This window comes from Meles meles, unplaced genomic scaffold, assembly GCF_922984935.1.
Source record: "Meles meles unplaced genomic scaffold, mMelMel3.1 paternal haplotype, whole genome shotgun sequence".
NCBI classification, from domain to species: Eukaryota; Metazoa; Chordata; class Mammalia; order Carnivora; family Mustelidae; genus Meles; species Meles meles.
The window spans coordinates 849957-865232 of NW_025721115.1; the positions used below are offsets into that span (position 1 = coordinate 849957).

At 33.0% G+C, this 15276-nt stretch overlaps 1 pseudogene; it reads right to left on the reverse strand.

Moving 5' to 3' along the window:
- Positions 1-617: 617 nt before the first annotated feature.
- Positions 618-1563, reverse strand: LOC123935999 (annotated as a pseudogene).
- Between the last annotated feature and the right edge of the window lie 13713 nt (positions 1564-15276).

Below are 15276 nucleotides of genomic sequence, written 5' to 3' on the forward strand. Positions count from 1 at the left end.
TTACATATTATATATTATTTCCAAGTTTATTATATATATGTATATATAAATATTATATATATGCACACATATACATAATATGTATGGTATAGATCATGTCATATATATGCATATAATATGTTATGAACTTGGAAGTATACATATATACACATGATCTATAACATATATATTATGTGTGTATGCATGTACACAGTGTTTGAAAATATAGAAATAAAGTATATTTCATGTTTCATGGGAACATATATTATGACAATTTTTTTAAAGGTGAGGTGAATGGTAATTCAAGAAAGCTAGGGAGTGTTGGTAACATTTCAGTTGAGCTTTTGGGAATATGCAGAGGTTTACAAGATACACATGGACTCCAGAATGAAACAATTTGTGCATGAAAATTGATTTGATAACATGGTTGAAGAAGAGCAAAGTAGATAGAACATAAGATCTTGGATTCATTCAAAGGATGTTTGGAGAGAATGAAAAACCACGGTGACTTGAGTATGTTAGCTTCTTACAGAATTCTGTTTCTGTTACTATTCCTTATGGCATTGTTTAAAAACAACCCAGTACTTAGAACAAATAATATGTGAGCTAAGAATAGCCCACTAATGTTATACCTACAGTCATATATTTTCTGAAAAAAGAACATTTCTCATTACCAGTGTTCTCAAGGCCCCTTTCACATCTTTGTTTCTCAAGGTATAGATAATGGGGTTTAAGAGTGGGGTGACTATGGTGTAGAAAAGAGACACAAATTTTCCCTGGTTTTTTGAGCTACTTTTGGCTGGTTGAAGGTACATAAAGATGATGGTTCCATAGAACATAATTACCACAATCAGGCAGGAAGAACAAGTCCCAAAGGCCTTCCAGAGCCCTTTTGCTGATTTTTATCCTCAGCACAGCTTTTGTTATAAAGCCATAGGAGACTAAGATGAGTGACACAGGTACAATTAGAAAAATTACACTAGCCACAAAGAGTTCTATTTCATTGAAAGTTGTGTCCACGCAGGCCAGCTTAATGAGCACAGGAACCTCACAGAAAATGTGGTCCAGTTTATGATGACCACAAAGTGGCAGTTGCACAGTAAGGGAGCATTGAATTAAGGAGGTGATGAGTCCACTGAGCCAAGCTACACTTGCCAGGGATGCACAGAGCTGAGGATGCATTATAGTTGTGTATTGCAGAGGCTGGCAGACAGCAGCATATTGGTCATAAGCCATGACTGCCAGGAGAATACACTCAGAGGAGCCCAACCCCATGGCCACATAGAGCTGGGCCACACATCCACCATAGCTCATGTTTTTTTCTTTTTTATTCATGGTAACCAGCAACTGTGGGGCAACACTTGTAAAGCAAAAGTCCACACAAGAGAGATTGTTGAGGAAAAAGTACATTGGGGTGTGGAGTTTGGGGGCTAAACAGGATACCAAAATGATGGCAGTGTTCCCCAGAATGTTCAAGATGTAGAAAAGCAAAATTATGACAAAAAGGATCCTTTCTAGTTGGGGCTCATCTGAAAATCCCAGAAGAAGAAATCCCTTTTCAGAACTGTTGTTGCTTTCCTCCATTGTCCTGTAGACTTCAATTTATAAAAGGATTAATATTCTAGGGAAAGATGATGATAAAATGAACAACGGTAAACTGTGGTGTTTTCTAATATGATTATCTTCCTTTTATAACATTCATATTGTAAAGACTGATAGTACTTTTCTCAATGTGTGTTATTTGATGGAAAATGCCTCCTTCTTCTGTTTCCTTGAGCATATATCCCTCTTTCAAATGGGAACAGCACTAATAAAAACACCATCACAATATTTCTCTTGGAAACAGGCTTCAGGCAATGAACAGCAAACTGGAGAAAGCAGATGAATGAATTAATGATACAGAAGACAAAATGGAAAATAATGAAGCTGAAAAAAAGAGTGACAGAGGAATTCTGCAACATGAGAATAGATTTAAGGAACTCAGTGACTCCATAAAACAGTAATACTCATATTATAGGAGTCCCAGAAGAAGAAAAAGAGAGAAAAGGAGAAGAAAATTTAAGTAAAGAAATGAGATGAAAACTTCCTTAATCTGGAGAAGGAAACTGATATCCAGATCCAAGAGGCATAGAGAATTCCCATCAAAATAAAAAAAAAAAAAAAAAAAAAAAACAGGCCAACACCAAGACATATTGCAATTAAATTTGAAAAATATTGTGCTAAAGAAAAAAATCTTAAAAGCAACAGGAAAAAAGAAGTCCTAACTTACAAGGGAAGCTGGAGATTTATCAACAGAAGTTTAGCAAACCAAAAGAGAGTGGCATCATATATTCAAAGTGCAGAATGGGAAAAATCTACATCCAAGAGTATTCTATCCAGCAAGGATATCATTCAGATAGAAGGAGAGATAGAGTTCCCCAAAAAATTGAGCCCTACATCAGGCTTGCTGCTTAGTGAATAGTCTGCTTCTTCTCCCCCTACTTGTGTTCTCTCTCATTCTCACTCACTCACTCACTCTCTCTGTCAAATAAAAATTAAAATAAACAAATAAATAATTAATAAATTAGTGAGTTACCCAGACAAACAAAAACAAATGTTGAGTGTTAATTTTTGAAATATTTCAATGCTGTTTATAGTCACCTAGTATTTATTATTTTTGTTTATAATTTATTCTGAACACTTTATGTTTTAGTACATAATATTTGAAAAATAAGATATATAAATTTTAAAAATAACATTGATTTATACTATCTTTATCCAAATATCATTGTTAACTGCTGAGTACACTAGAAGAAACAACTTGTTTTAGCAATTGTTTTGTTAAATGTAATTGAAGTTGGTTAGTATTTATTACCATAAATGATAACATTATAAAAAATATATAATTACTTATACTTTGATTTATTTACTTTAAAGATTTATTTATTTACTTTAAAGTTTTCCCCAATAGAAATAGTTGACAAAATGTAGGACATTAAGCTTGCCAATCTTATGTATGTAGTATAATAAATGTTTCTTCCTGACATGATTGAAAGCTATTCATGTCAACTTACCATGAACAAAGTATATTTTATTATTTTTAGCCTCTAATGTAATTTGTGAAAATAATTACTTTAATATTTATTTTTAAGTGGAAGTTGTTTGTTATTTGCATTTATTGTTTTTTTCTATGTATTTGTATATTTTGTTAATTTTTAAGTGATATGTTTGAATATTAAAATTATTTATCCAGGGGGGCGCCTGGGTGACTCAGTGGGTTAAGCCGCTGCCTTCTGCTCAGGTCATGATCTCAGGGTCCCGGGATAGAGCCCCCATCGGGCTCTCTGCTCAGCAGGGGGCCTTCTTCCCTCTCTCTCTCTGCCTGCCTCTCTTCCTACTTGCGATCTCTTTCTGTCAAGTAAATAAATAAAATCTTAAAAAAATTATTTATGCAGGAAAACAATTCACCTCCTGTTTTCTTTTTATGCAAATATTTTATTTTAAGATGTAATCCAATATCTTGATCAATATTAAGACTACTATCAGGGGCGCCTCTGTGGCTCCATAGGTTAAAGCCTCTGCCTTCGGCTCAGGTCATGATCTCAGGGTCCTGGGATCAAGCCCCGCATTGGGCTCTCTGCTCAGCAGGGAGCCTGCTTCTTCCTCTCTCTCTCTGCCTGCCTCTCTGCCTACTTGTGATATCTCTCTCTATCAAATAAATAACATATTTAAAAAAGACTACTATCAAAGTTAAATTGCCAAATATTATTATTCCATATCTATAATTGTGTGCATGCATAAAATTACATCATAATCCAAGTGAAAATCAATGAGAAAATTTAGTTAAAATGAAGACTTAACACATATTTAACCAAAGCTGGTCAATGGACATTAGGGCTTAACATTTGATGCATGGCATCATTAAGAGCAAAGCTATATTCCAATGTTGACCAAATCACTTTTGAATGCTCATTTAAAATTATAAAAAGGAAATATAAACAAAATAAATACAGTCAAAACTTTTAAAAGACAAATATTTTGAAAAAGCATATCTTCAGATTGATAGATGATGCCACTTTTTTAAACCAAATTATTTCCTGAAGCATGAATATGGTACTACTGGCTGTTACATCAGATGGCTATTAGCATTTGGTCACTTGACCCACTATATATTACGTAAAGACGCTCATCTCCATGTTATTTTCTTCTTTTTTTTATTTTTTTATTTTCATTTTATTTATTTTTTTCAGTGTAACAGTATTCATTCTTTTTGCACAACACCCAGTGCTCCATGCAAAACGTGCCCTCCCCATTACCCACCACCTGTTCCCCCAACCTCCCACCCCTGACCCTTCAAAACCCATTGGAATACTTAGTACTTCTTTTCCTGTAAAGTAGTTTATACATCACTTAGGTTTGAGTAACTCTTTATCAGAAGGTAACCCTTGGTCTTGAACAAACATATGTCTCTCTAATATTGACTACCTAACATAAGTCATTTTTCTTAGCACTGAGGATACTTGAATGTCTATAACAGACCTAACCCCTGTTCTTACACAGTGTGCATTTTATAGGGGAGCGGCCAATAAACAATGCTGATAAATGAAAAAAAAAAAAAAAAAAAGAGCAAAGCTATAGACTTTCATGCAAAAGAGGAGAAAATGGAACTCAAAATGAAACCTACTCTAGATCTGGCACTCTCAACAAAAAAGAAGAAATGTTTATTTGTGTATAACTTTGTTAATCAACATGAAATGATAAAATGTTAAACCTATATAGGTCCTCTTATTGAAATTATGCTTGATTCCTTGTGATTTGTAATACTACTGAAATTATATATATGTTCTATTTGTTCTAATTATATATATGTTCTATTTATGTATTCATAAATATATAACATGTATAAAGTATGTGTTATATACTTATTATATATTATATAATATATATAATGTAAATTTTATATATTATATATACTTCACACATAAAGTATATATATACTTTACATAATAAGTATATATACTTATAAGTATATATAAGTATAAAATATGTATACTTTATGAATATATGTACAATATATGTCATACTTACATATAAATTATATTTTATATATTTATGAATATATAAATATAACACATGTAATTTAACATTATATATGTATATATGTTATATATATTGAATAAAAATATAATATAATATATAAACATAATAAAGAGACATTTCTATATTACGTATAAAGTTCATAAGATACTGTCTTATTACAGCAATATAGAAATTTATCTGAGTTCAGGACTGTGTAACATAATTTTCCTTCTTAAGGTAAGGCACAAATAGTAAAAAATCTTCCTGTGTTTGAGTAGCCATCAAAAAAAAAAAAAACAATTTTTATTTGAGATAGAATAATTTAGAGGAAAAAGGGAAAAAAATCTTTGATCTTACAGGCATTTTGTTCATGGCTTATCATATTAGTTATTAGTTTTGCTAATAAAATGAGGGATATACATACTAACTAATCATATACTCAAAAATTTTTTCTTTTAATTATATATATATAATTATATAATTATATATTTATATATATAATATATATATATTATATATATATAAATATATATAAGTATGTATTTTTTCAGTGTTTCATTGTCATAGGCACCACTTCTCTCTCCCAGTCACCATCATCTTCTACTATTTGGAACTCTGCAGAAGTACCCTAATGAATATATTTTGTGCCCTTTTAAAAAAAGTATTACTAGGGGCGCCTGGGTGGCTCAGTGGTTTAAGCTGCTGCCTTCGGCTCAGGTCATGATCTCGGGGTCCTGGGATCGAGTCCCGCGTCGGGCTCTCTGCTTGTCGGGGAGCCTGCTTCCTCCTCTCTCTCTCTCTCTCTGCCTGCCTCTCTCCCTACTTGTGATCTCTATCTGTCAAATAAATAAATAAAATCTTTAAAAAAAAAAGTATTACTATATGCTGACTGACTGAACATAATAAAAAAATATTTTTTTTAAATTCTTATTTTATTTATTTTATTTATTGATTTGCAGAAAGAGCACACAAGCAGTGGGAACATCAGGCAAAGGGAGAGGGAGAAGCAGGTTTCCTGCTGAAAAGAGAATGTGATACAGGGCTCAATCCTAGGACCCTGAGATCATGACCTGAGTTGAAGGCGGACTCCTAACTTATTGAGACACCAAGGTGCCCCCTAATCTCAATCAGCTCCTTCTTCACAGAGGCAAACAGTAAAACTTTTCTAATATAAGTAAGGAAGTTATGGCTGTTAGTACACAACTTTAATTAATTTTATAATCTTACTATTTCTATTTTAATTTTTTTTTAATTTGACAGAGAGAGATCGTAAGGAGGCAGAGAGGCAGGCAGAGAGAGCGAGAGGGAAGCAAGCTCCCTGCTGAGCCGAGAGCCCGATGCGGGACTCGATCCCAGGACCCCGAGATCACGACCTGAGCTGAAGGCAGCGGCCTAAACCACTGAGCCACCCAGGCGCCCCACTATTTCTATTTTAATTTTTAAATATATACCAAACATTCAGGACAAGGAGTAACAAAAGTACAAATGACATCTTCATTATAATCAGGAGACAAAGAAAACCAACCAAATGCAAATGACATGTAATAGAGAAAAAAAAGGTACTGTGATTCATAAAAATTTGTGCTGAAAACCAAAAATGGGAACAGAAGGTCCTGAAAAGAAGAAGAGCAACATTCAAGGTCACTGATAGAGGCAGCAATCCAAAAATATCAGAAAATAATTTTCCTTATAAGGGTTTTTTTTCCATTAATGTGAATACCTGTGCAGAAGTCTGATAGACAAAATGCAAAGATCAATCAGAAGATACATCAAAAGAAAGGCTTGGAGAGAGCCTGGGAAGGAGATGGTGGAGCTAAGAGGCAGGATTGTCAAGACTGAGATCACCCTACCAGTCATGCCCAGGGATAATAAAGTAATAAGAAGTGAGACATGACTTTTATTCAACATAATACTGAAAGTCTTAGGCACAGCAATCAAACAAGGAAAAAATTAAAGGCATCCACATTAGTAAGGAAAAAGTTAAACTGTCACTATTTGCAGATGATATGATATTATATACTGAAAAAAAAAAATCCCAACTACTGGAAATGACAAATGAATTCAGTGAATTTGCAGGAAACAAAATTAATACCCAGAAAGTGATAGTGGTTCTATACACTAATATCAAAGTAGTAGAAAGAGAAATTAAGAAAAGAACTCAATTTATAACTGCACCAAAAATAATAGAATACCTAAAACAAATAACCAAGAGAGAGAAAGACCTGTATTCTGAAAACTATAAAGAAATATAGTAAAAGAAATCAAATATAAAAGAAATCAAATATGACACAAAAAAATGGAAAGAAATTCCATGCTCATAGACTGGAAGAATTAATATTTTTAAAATGTCCATATTGCCTAAAGCACAGTATAAATTCAAAGCAATCCCTATTAAAGTACCAACATTTTTCAGAAACTAGAACAAAGAAATCTAAACTTTGTTTGGAAAAAAAAAGACCACAAATAATCAAAAAAAAATCTTGAAGAAGAAAAACAAAGCTGGAGATATTATAAGTTCACAGTTCTGGATATACTACAAAGGTATAGTAATTAATACAGTGTGGTGCTGCATAAAGAATGGACACATACATCAATGGCACAGAATAAAGAGCCAGAAGTAAACCTGCAATTATGTAGTTAGTTATTCTATGACCAAAGGAGACAAGAATATACAATCAGAAAAAGACTCTGCAATAAATGGTCTGGGAAAACTGGAAAGCTATATGCAAAATAATGAAACTGGACCACTTTCTAATACCATACACAGAAAATAACCCCAAAATGGATTAAATATGTGAGATCTGAATAGATTAAATGTGAGACATAAAATCATAAAAATCCTAGAAGAAGCAATAGGCAGTAATTGCCTTGAAATTGGTCATAACATTTTTCTAGATAAGTCTCCTGAGGCAAGGTAAGCAAAAGCAAAAATGAACTAGTGAAACTACATCAAAATGAAAAGCTTTTTTTAAATTTAATTTTATTTTTGTCAGTGTTCCAGGATTCATTGTTCATGCACCACACCCAGTACTCCATGGAATATGTGCCCTCCATAATACCCACTACCAGGTTCACCCAACTCCCATAATGAAAAGCTTTTGCACAGCAAAGGAAACCAACAAAACAAAACAAAAAAGCAACCTATTGAATAGAAGATATTTGCAAATGGTATATATCAGAGGGAACTAATATCCAAAATATGTAAAGAACTTTTACAACTCAACACCACAAAACAAACTGATTAAAAAATGGGCAGAGAACCTGAATAGATATTTTTCTGAAGAAGACATATAGATATGTGTTCATATAAGATGCTCCACATTATTAATCATCCCGAAATGAAAATCAAAACCAGTTAGCTATCACCTCAAACCAGTCAAAATGGCTAGTGTTAAACAGAGAACAAACAAGTGTGGGTAAAAATGTGGAGTAAAAGGGATTCCTGTACACCACTGATGGTAATGCAAATGGGTATAGCCAGTATGGAAAACAGTGTGCTTAATGCAACATTATTTCAAATAGCCAAGATACAGAAGCAAACTAAGTGTCCATCAATAGAGACATGGATACAGATGATATGGCACGCGTGCGCACACACACACACACACACACACACACACACACACACACGAGAATACTATGCAGCCATAAAAAGAAGAATGAATCATGTCATTTGCATCAGCGTGAATAAACCTGGATGGCATTACGGTAAGTGAAATAACTCAAACTGAGAAAGACTAATACCATACAATTTCACTCTTATGTGGGTGTACTCTAAAATAAATTAATAAACAATAAATAATAAACAAACAAAACCCCCAGAATCAAACCTTAATACAGAGAAGAAAAAAACGTAGTTACCAGAAGGCAAGGACATAAGGAGTTGGCAAAGTGAGTGAAGAAGAATGGGAGATAAACAGTCTTCCAGTTGTGATATGAGTAAGTCATGAGAATAAAGGGGACAGCATAAGGAATACAGTCAATGATATTGTAATAACATTGTAAAATGACAGATAGTAGTTATATTTGTGGTCTGCATAGCATAATGTATAAATCTGTGGAATCACTATATTGTACAAATGAAGCCAATGTAATTTTGTGTGTAAACAACACTTAAATTTAAGAACAAGAAAATAGAAAGACATAAGACATGGAGAAAATTGTGGGAGTGAATATGACAAAGCAGTAGAACTTGAGAAATGTGGAAGGGATTCCCCCATGACAGCAACTTTATGGAATCTAACTGGTAATAATGGTAAAAACAAATTAAATCTTTAAATAATAACATATGAAAATGCATTTTCTTACCAAAAATACTATAGAAAAAAAGGAAACAACCGCAAAAAAATAATTAGCAAACTTTTTAGGAGAGCAAATAGATTGATCTGAAATTTGTTGTCACAAGCCAGGTTTAAATCCTAATACAATACTGAAACTGTGTTTACAACCAGAAAAAAAAAATCTTAATAAAGTAGTTTTTACAGTGAGAAAACATCATGAGGCTGAAATACAAGAGTCAGAGATTTGATGACTTGTCAAGAAGAGTTGATCATCAGAAAACAGAGATATGTAAAATGGGAATTAGCTTGAGTCAAGAAAGATTTTGAAAAAAAAAATAATGAAGATTAAACTGAATGGTTTCTTCATGGTTAATATTTGGCAGTAAAAAAATTTAGGGTTAATAAATCAAGTAGTGAAAGATGAAGCATATTTAAAGATAGAGAGTAGCAAACACTAGGAAATATTAGCTAGGATTGGATGACAAAAAAGAGAAAAGATATTTGAAAGGTATTTTATCTTGTTTATATTAGGGAACCAGTACACATTGTATAAAGAGAAATAAAACAAAGGGCATGTTACTCCTTATGAACTATAATTTATAACTTTGAATGTGTTGTTAAAAAAAACTGAACAAATATATAAAACTGGTTATATGGACATAGACCACATAGTAAAAAAAGTCTTTAAAATAAAGCAATAAAAATGATATAGATTAGTATAAAATGCAAGAGAATACAATATAAATTTATTAGATATATCAATAAGTATCACTGGGTTTAACATACTTAGTAAAGGGAAAATATTACTATTCTCTCTCTCTGGCAGTCTCTTTCACCAGATAAATTGTGGCCTATTTTTTTTTTCAATTCATTTAGGTCTCTTCTCCATTATTTGATTATTAGAGAAGTCTTATTTCATAAGTTAATGTTAAATTGTCATATATTCTTTACCCTGTTTTATTTTTATTCACATTAACCATTCTAATATTTTTATCATGACTTTATTATTTCTTCTCCATAATAGGATGTAAATATAAGAATTGTGACATTTTACCTATTTTTAATCACTGATATTTCCCCAATTTTTGACACAATGCCCACACCAATGTAGAAGTTCAAAAATAATTTTAAAGGGGATATACAAAATCATTTAGAAGTGACATCAGCAAGATGATGGAATAGTTGACATCAGAGTTTAGTCTCCCTTACAGAAATATGAATTAGCAACTATCCACAGACAACAACACATCTATAAAAAACTGAAAACCGAGGAGTGAGACTGAAACAGCCCTCTAAAGCACACAAACCAAAACCATCTATATTAGCTAGAAGAGTAGAAGCTGTTTAACTTTGTGCCATCCCTCCCCAGTTAACACTAATGTTGGCCTATGATTTCTATAGTCAAGAAAAGAGATTTCAAGGCAGACATTAAGCTTCCTTGGAATTCTGGAGCATTTGTCAGCAGCCTCATTTCTTTCTCATGTCATGGAGAATGCTGAGGAAACTGGAAGAGTTAGATCACCTAGAATCTCCCTTGCACCAAAAAAATAAATAAATAAAGGTGTAAAACTCACCAACTGGTACATATGCATTTGTGATAAAACCATCTCCTTGCTGGCAAACTTACCTGACCAAAAGACCCAGCCAGCAGCTTCAACCATCTATGAAGCTGAACTACAATCCCATAAATGGCCAATGAGCACAATCAACAGTTCTGTCTAAGGTCCTTAATCAGTTGTCCTGTCCATTTGTGGCTCCAAGCCTTGTGACCCTCTTTGACTACAGAGGAGAGAGGGCAACACTATGTATTCCAGTCTGTAGTCCCACCCAAATGTGGGACATAGCCTGAAACCTCATTTTATCTGGGACCACCAATCACAGCCAGTGGACCTACCTGATCATTTAGTCCATCGGTAGCTATGTTCAAATGTAGCCTTTCTGAAAATATAGCGCAGCCAGTGACATCACCTATTAAAGGAGTAAAACCTGGGATATTGCCTGACCAAGGATGATTACAGAATCCAGGCTGTGGCTCAGCATGATCATGGAATTTAGCCAGTCACACTGCTTCTTCACAGAGCTCAGCCTGAGATCCCAAGAACTTGCAGAATGTAGCAGTGGCATTGCCTGGGCAAGAATCACAGCATACATCCCTTCCTATCCAGGGATCTAGGTCAGTGGTCCCGCCTGAGTGCAAAGCCCAGCCAACTGCTATGCTGTACTATAGAGTCTAACTAGAAAGCCCACCTGACTAGTCAGTGATCTCACCCATCCAGAGGGCCTAGCCGTAAACCCTGGTAATGGAAGTGCCAGATCACAGAGCCCAGCCTGCTGATCTGCTGAACCATAATTTAGATAGAGATCTTAGCTAATCAAAAGGTTCACTGTCTTCACCAAACCAGAGACTTTAGTAGAATGCCCCACTTCCCCATATATAGTATAAGCTAGCCTGACTGGAACACCAGTTTGAGATGACTGGTAAAGATCTTTTTCTGTCAAAATGAACATGTTAATCATGCAATAAATGTCCACTTTCTCAAATATGCAGACATCGACGTAAAGATGCAAGGATCATGAAGACGATGGGGAACATGACACTACTAATGGAAACTAACACAGCTTCAATAACCCATCCTAAAGAAAGATCTATGAACAGATTGACAAAGAATTCAGAATAATTCTTTTAAATAAGTTCAGTACACTAAAAGAAAACCCAGACAGATGACTAAATGAAATTAGGAAAATAGTAGTAAATGAACAAAATGAGATGTTTAACAAAGAAAAAGAGACCATAAACAAAAACAAAAAGAAATCTATAACTAAAGAGTACAATGATTGACTGGAAAATTGAATAGCAAGCTTTAAAAAGAGATTTGATCAAGAAGGATAAATTATTAACTTGAAAACAAGTCATTTGAAATTAACCAGAGGAGTAAAAATTAAAAAAAAAAAAGGAAAAGTGCAAAGTTTCTACATTAAAGTACACAATATGAATATAATAATAGGACTCTCAGAGGGAAAAGGAAAACATTCTTTTTAGAAAAAAATGACTGAAAACCTCCCAAATTTGAGTAAGGATATGGACATCCAGGTGTAAGAAGTCCAAAGATTCCCAAGGAGATTTAAGTCAGGTTGAATGTTCAGTGAGACACAATATAATAAAAATAAATGTGACAACACAAAAATAAAATTTTGAAATAAGATAAAAGAGACTCATCACATACAAAGGAACCCCTATAAAACTATCAGCAGATTTTTCAACAGAGGCCTGGTAGGCCAAGGTATAATGGGATGATATATTTAAAAAGTAGTCTATCTGGAAAACTGCCCTTCAGAAATGAAAGAGAGTTCAAAAGTTCCACCCTTAACAAAAAGAAAGTGAAGAGAATTGATTGTCACTAGAATTTCACTATAAGAAATGCTGAAGACTATGGACTCTGAAAAACAACCTGAGGGTTTTGAAGGGTCAGGGGTGGGAGGTTGGGGAAACAGGTGGTGGGTAATAGGGAGGGCACGTTTTGCATGGAGCACTGGGTGTTGTGCAAAAACAATGAATACTGTTATGCTGAAAAAATAAATAAAGAAAGAATATAGTTGTTGAAAAAAAATGCTGAAGAGAGTTCTTCAAGACAATATCAAATATGCTAATTAACAGCATAAAGTATATGAACATATAAAACTCACTGGTAAAAGTAAATATGCAGTAAAATTCTGAATTTTCTAATATTGTAATAAACTATAATCTTTAGTACAACATTAAAAGACAAACATTAAGGGGCTCCTGGGTTGCTCAGTGAGTTGGGGCCTCTGCCTTCGGCTCGGGTCATGGTCCCGGGGTGCTGGGGTCGAGCCCCGTGTCAGGCTCTCTGCTCAATGGGGAGCCTGTTTCCTCCTCTCTCTGCCTGCTTCTTTGCCTGCTTGTGATCTCTGTCAGATAAATAAATAAATATTTTTTAAAAATACAAACATTAAAATAACTACATATATGATAACCTACATACATGATACACAGTATTAAAAAAAAGTATAAATTTCAACAATAATATCAAATGTAAGGAAGAAAAGTAAAATTATAGACTTTTGTATTTGATCAAATTTAAATTGTAATCAGTTTAAAATAGGGTGTTAAACTATATGATGTTTTATGACGTCTCATTATAATCATAAAGGGTAAATCTGCAGAATATAAAGTGAAAGGAATCAAAACATACCATCACAAAAAAGTGATCAAATCACAAAGAAAGTAAGAGGGAAGAATGGAAATACAAGGGCCATAACAATTAAAAAGATGGCCATAGAAATTCTTCATCTATAAATAACCACTTAAAACAGAAACTGATTGGATTTTCCTATCAAAGACATACTGTGTCTGAATGGATAAGCAAACAACATCAAAATATATAATTCATACAAGAGACTTATTTTAGCTTTGGGTATAAATATAGGCTGATTGTGAAGGGATGCAAAAAAAAATATTCTATGTAAATAATGACCAAAAACATAGCAGACATGGATATGAATGGCAGATAAAATGTACTTATTTCAATAACTCACCAGAGACAAAGAAGTTCCTTAATGACAAAGGTAATTCATCAAGAGGATGAATTGACCATCATATTGTCAGTATATAGGCCCAACGTCAGAGAAGCTAAATATATGAAGAAAATACTAACAAAATAGAATAATACTAGGGGACTTCAACACCTCACTTTAAAGAATGAATGGATCATCCAGATAGAAAATCAGTATGGAAACATAGGACCTATGTTAGAACTATACTTTAGACAAATTGAACCTAACAACAGACATATACAGACCAGTCCATCAAGAACAGCACTATACATATTCTTCTTAAGTACACACACAGCATTCTCCATTATAGATCCTATGGTAGACCATAAAACAAGTCTTAATTTATAAAAACTGAAATCACAAAGTAACATTTCTGACTATAATAAAATGAAGAAAAAATTAAAATTTATAAATATGGGGAACATTTAAACAACACATTCCTAAAAAACCAGTTGGTCAAAGGAAAAAAATCAAAAAGGGAAAAATTGAGACAAATTAAAATAGAAACACAATATAACAATATTTATGAAAACACATGACAGCAGTTCTAAGAGAAAGTTCCCTTATTGGGATGAGAGAAACAGGTCAAACAAAAATGTTAAGGATTCAGAGTACTTACTGCTAGAATGACAAACAGGAGTGTGAAATTAGGGATGCAGTTAAAATAAAAATATAAATATATGAAATATTTGTCCATTCTAATTGGAAAAAAATGTATGGTAGTAAAACATTTACCCAATTCTGGTTGGAAACAAATTTCTATGTAAATTAATTTCTTGGTTAAATAATTTCTTTAGTTTTCTTTTAGTTTTTAATTTCTTTAAATTTTCAAGTAATCATTTTGAAGGGAAATAGTGACTATATTATTAACAAGGTGATGAAAATAATTCCTACATTTTTTCTTTTATAAACTTTAAATAACATTATGAAGTATAGTTATAGGAATAGCCTTTTAAATATGCAAAATAAATTGAAATATTTTTATACAATCAGTCTTAAAAGATTTCAGGCTTGTTTAAAGCAGAGCATAGTTGGTACTCTCTACAATCTTCAGGTTTAACTGTTTTTGTTTTGTTTTTATTTTTCATTATTTTTTATTAACATATAATGTATTATTTGTTTCAGGTCATTCCTCCATTTTATGTTAAGAAATTATGGTTATGGATATTGTGTAATCTGTTCTCAGGCATTTGACCCTTTCTTCTATTGCTACCTCCTGTCATTTATAAAGTATTAACTTTAAACAGAAATGGTCCATTTTCCAGGACTAAGATCTCTCATTCATTCTTTTCCTAATACACACACACACACACACACACACACACACACACACACACACTTTTATATAAGTAAGAAAAATGAGAATGAAAGACTAAAATTATGCATG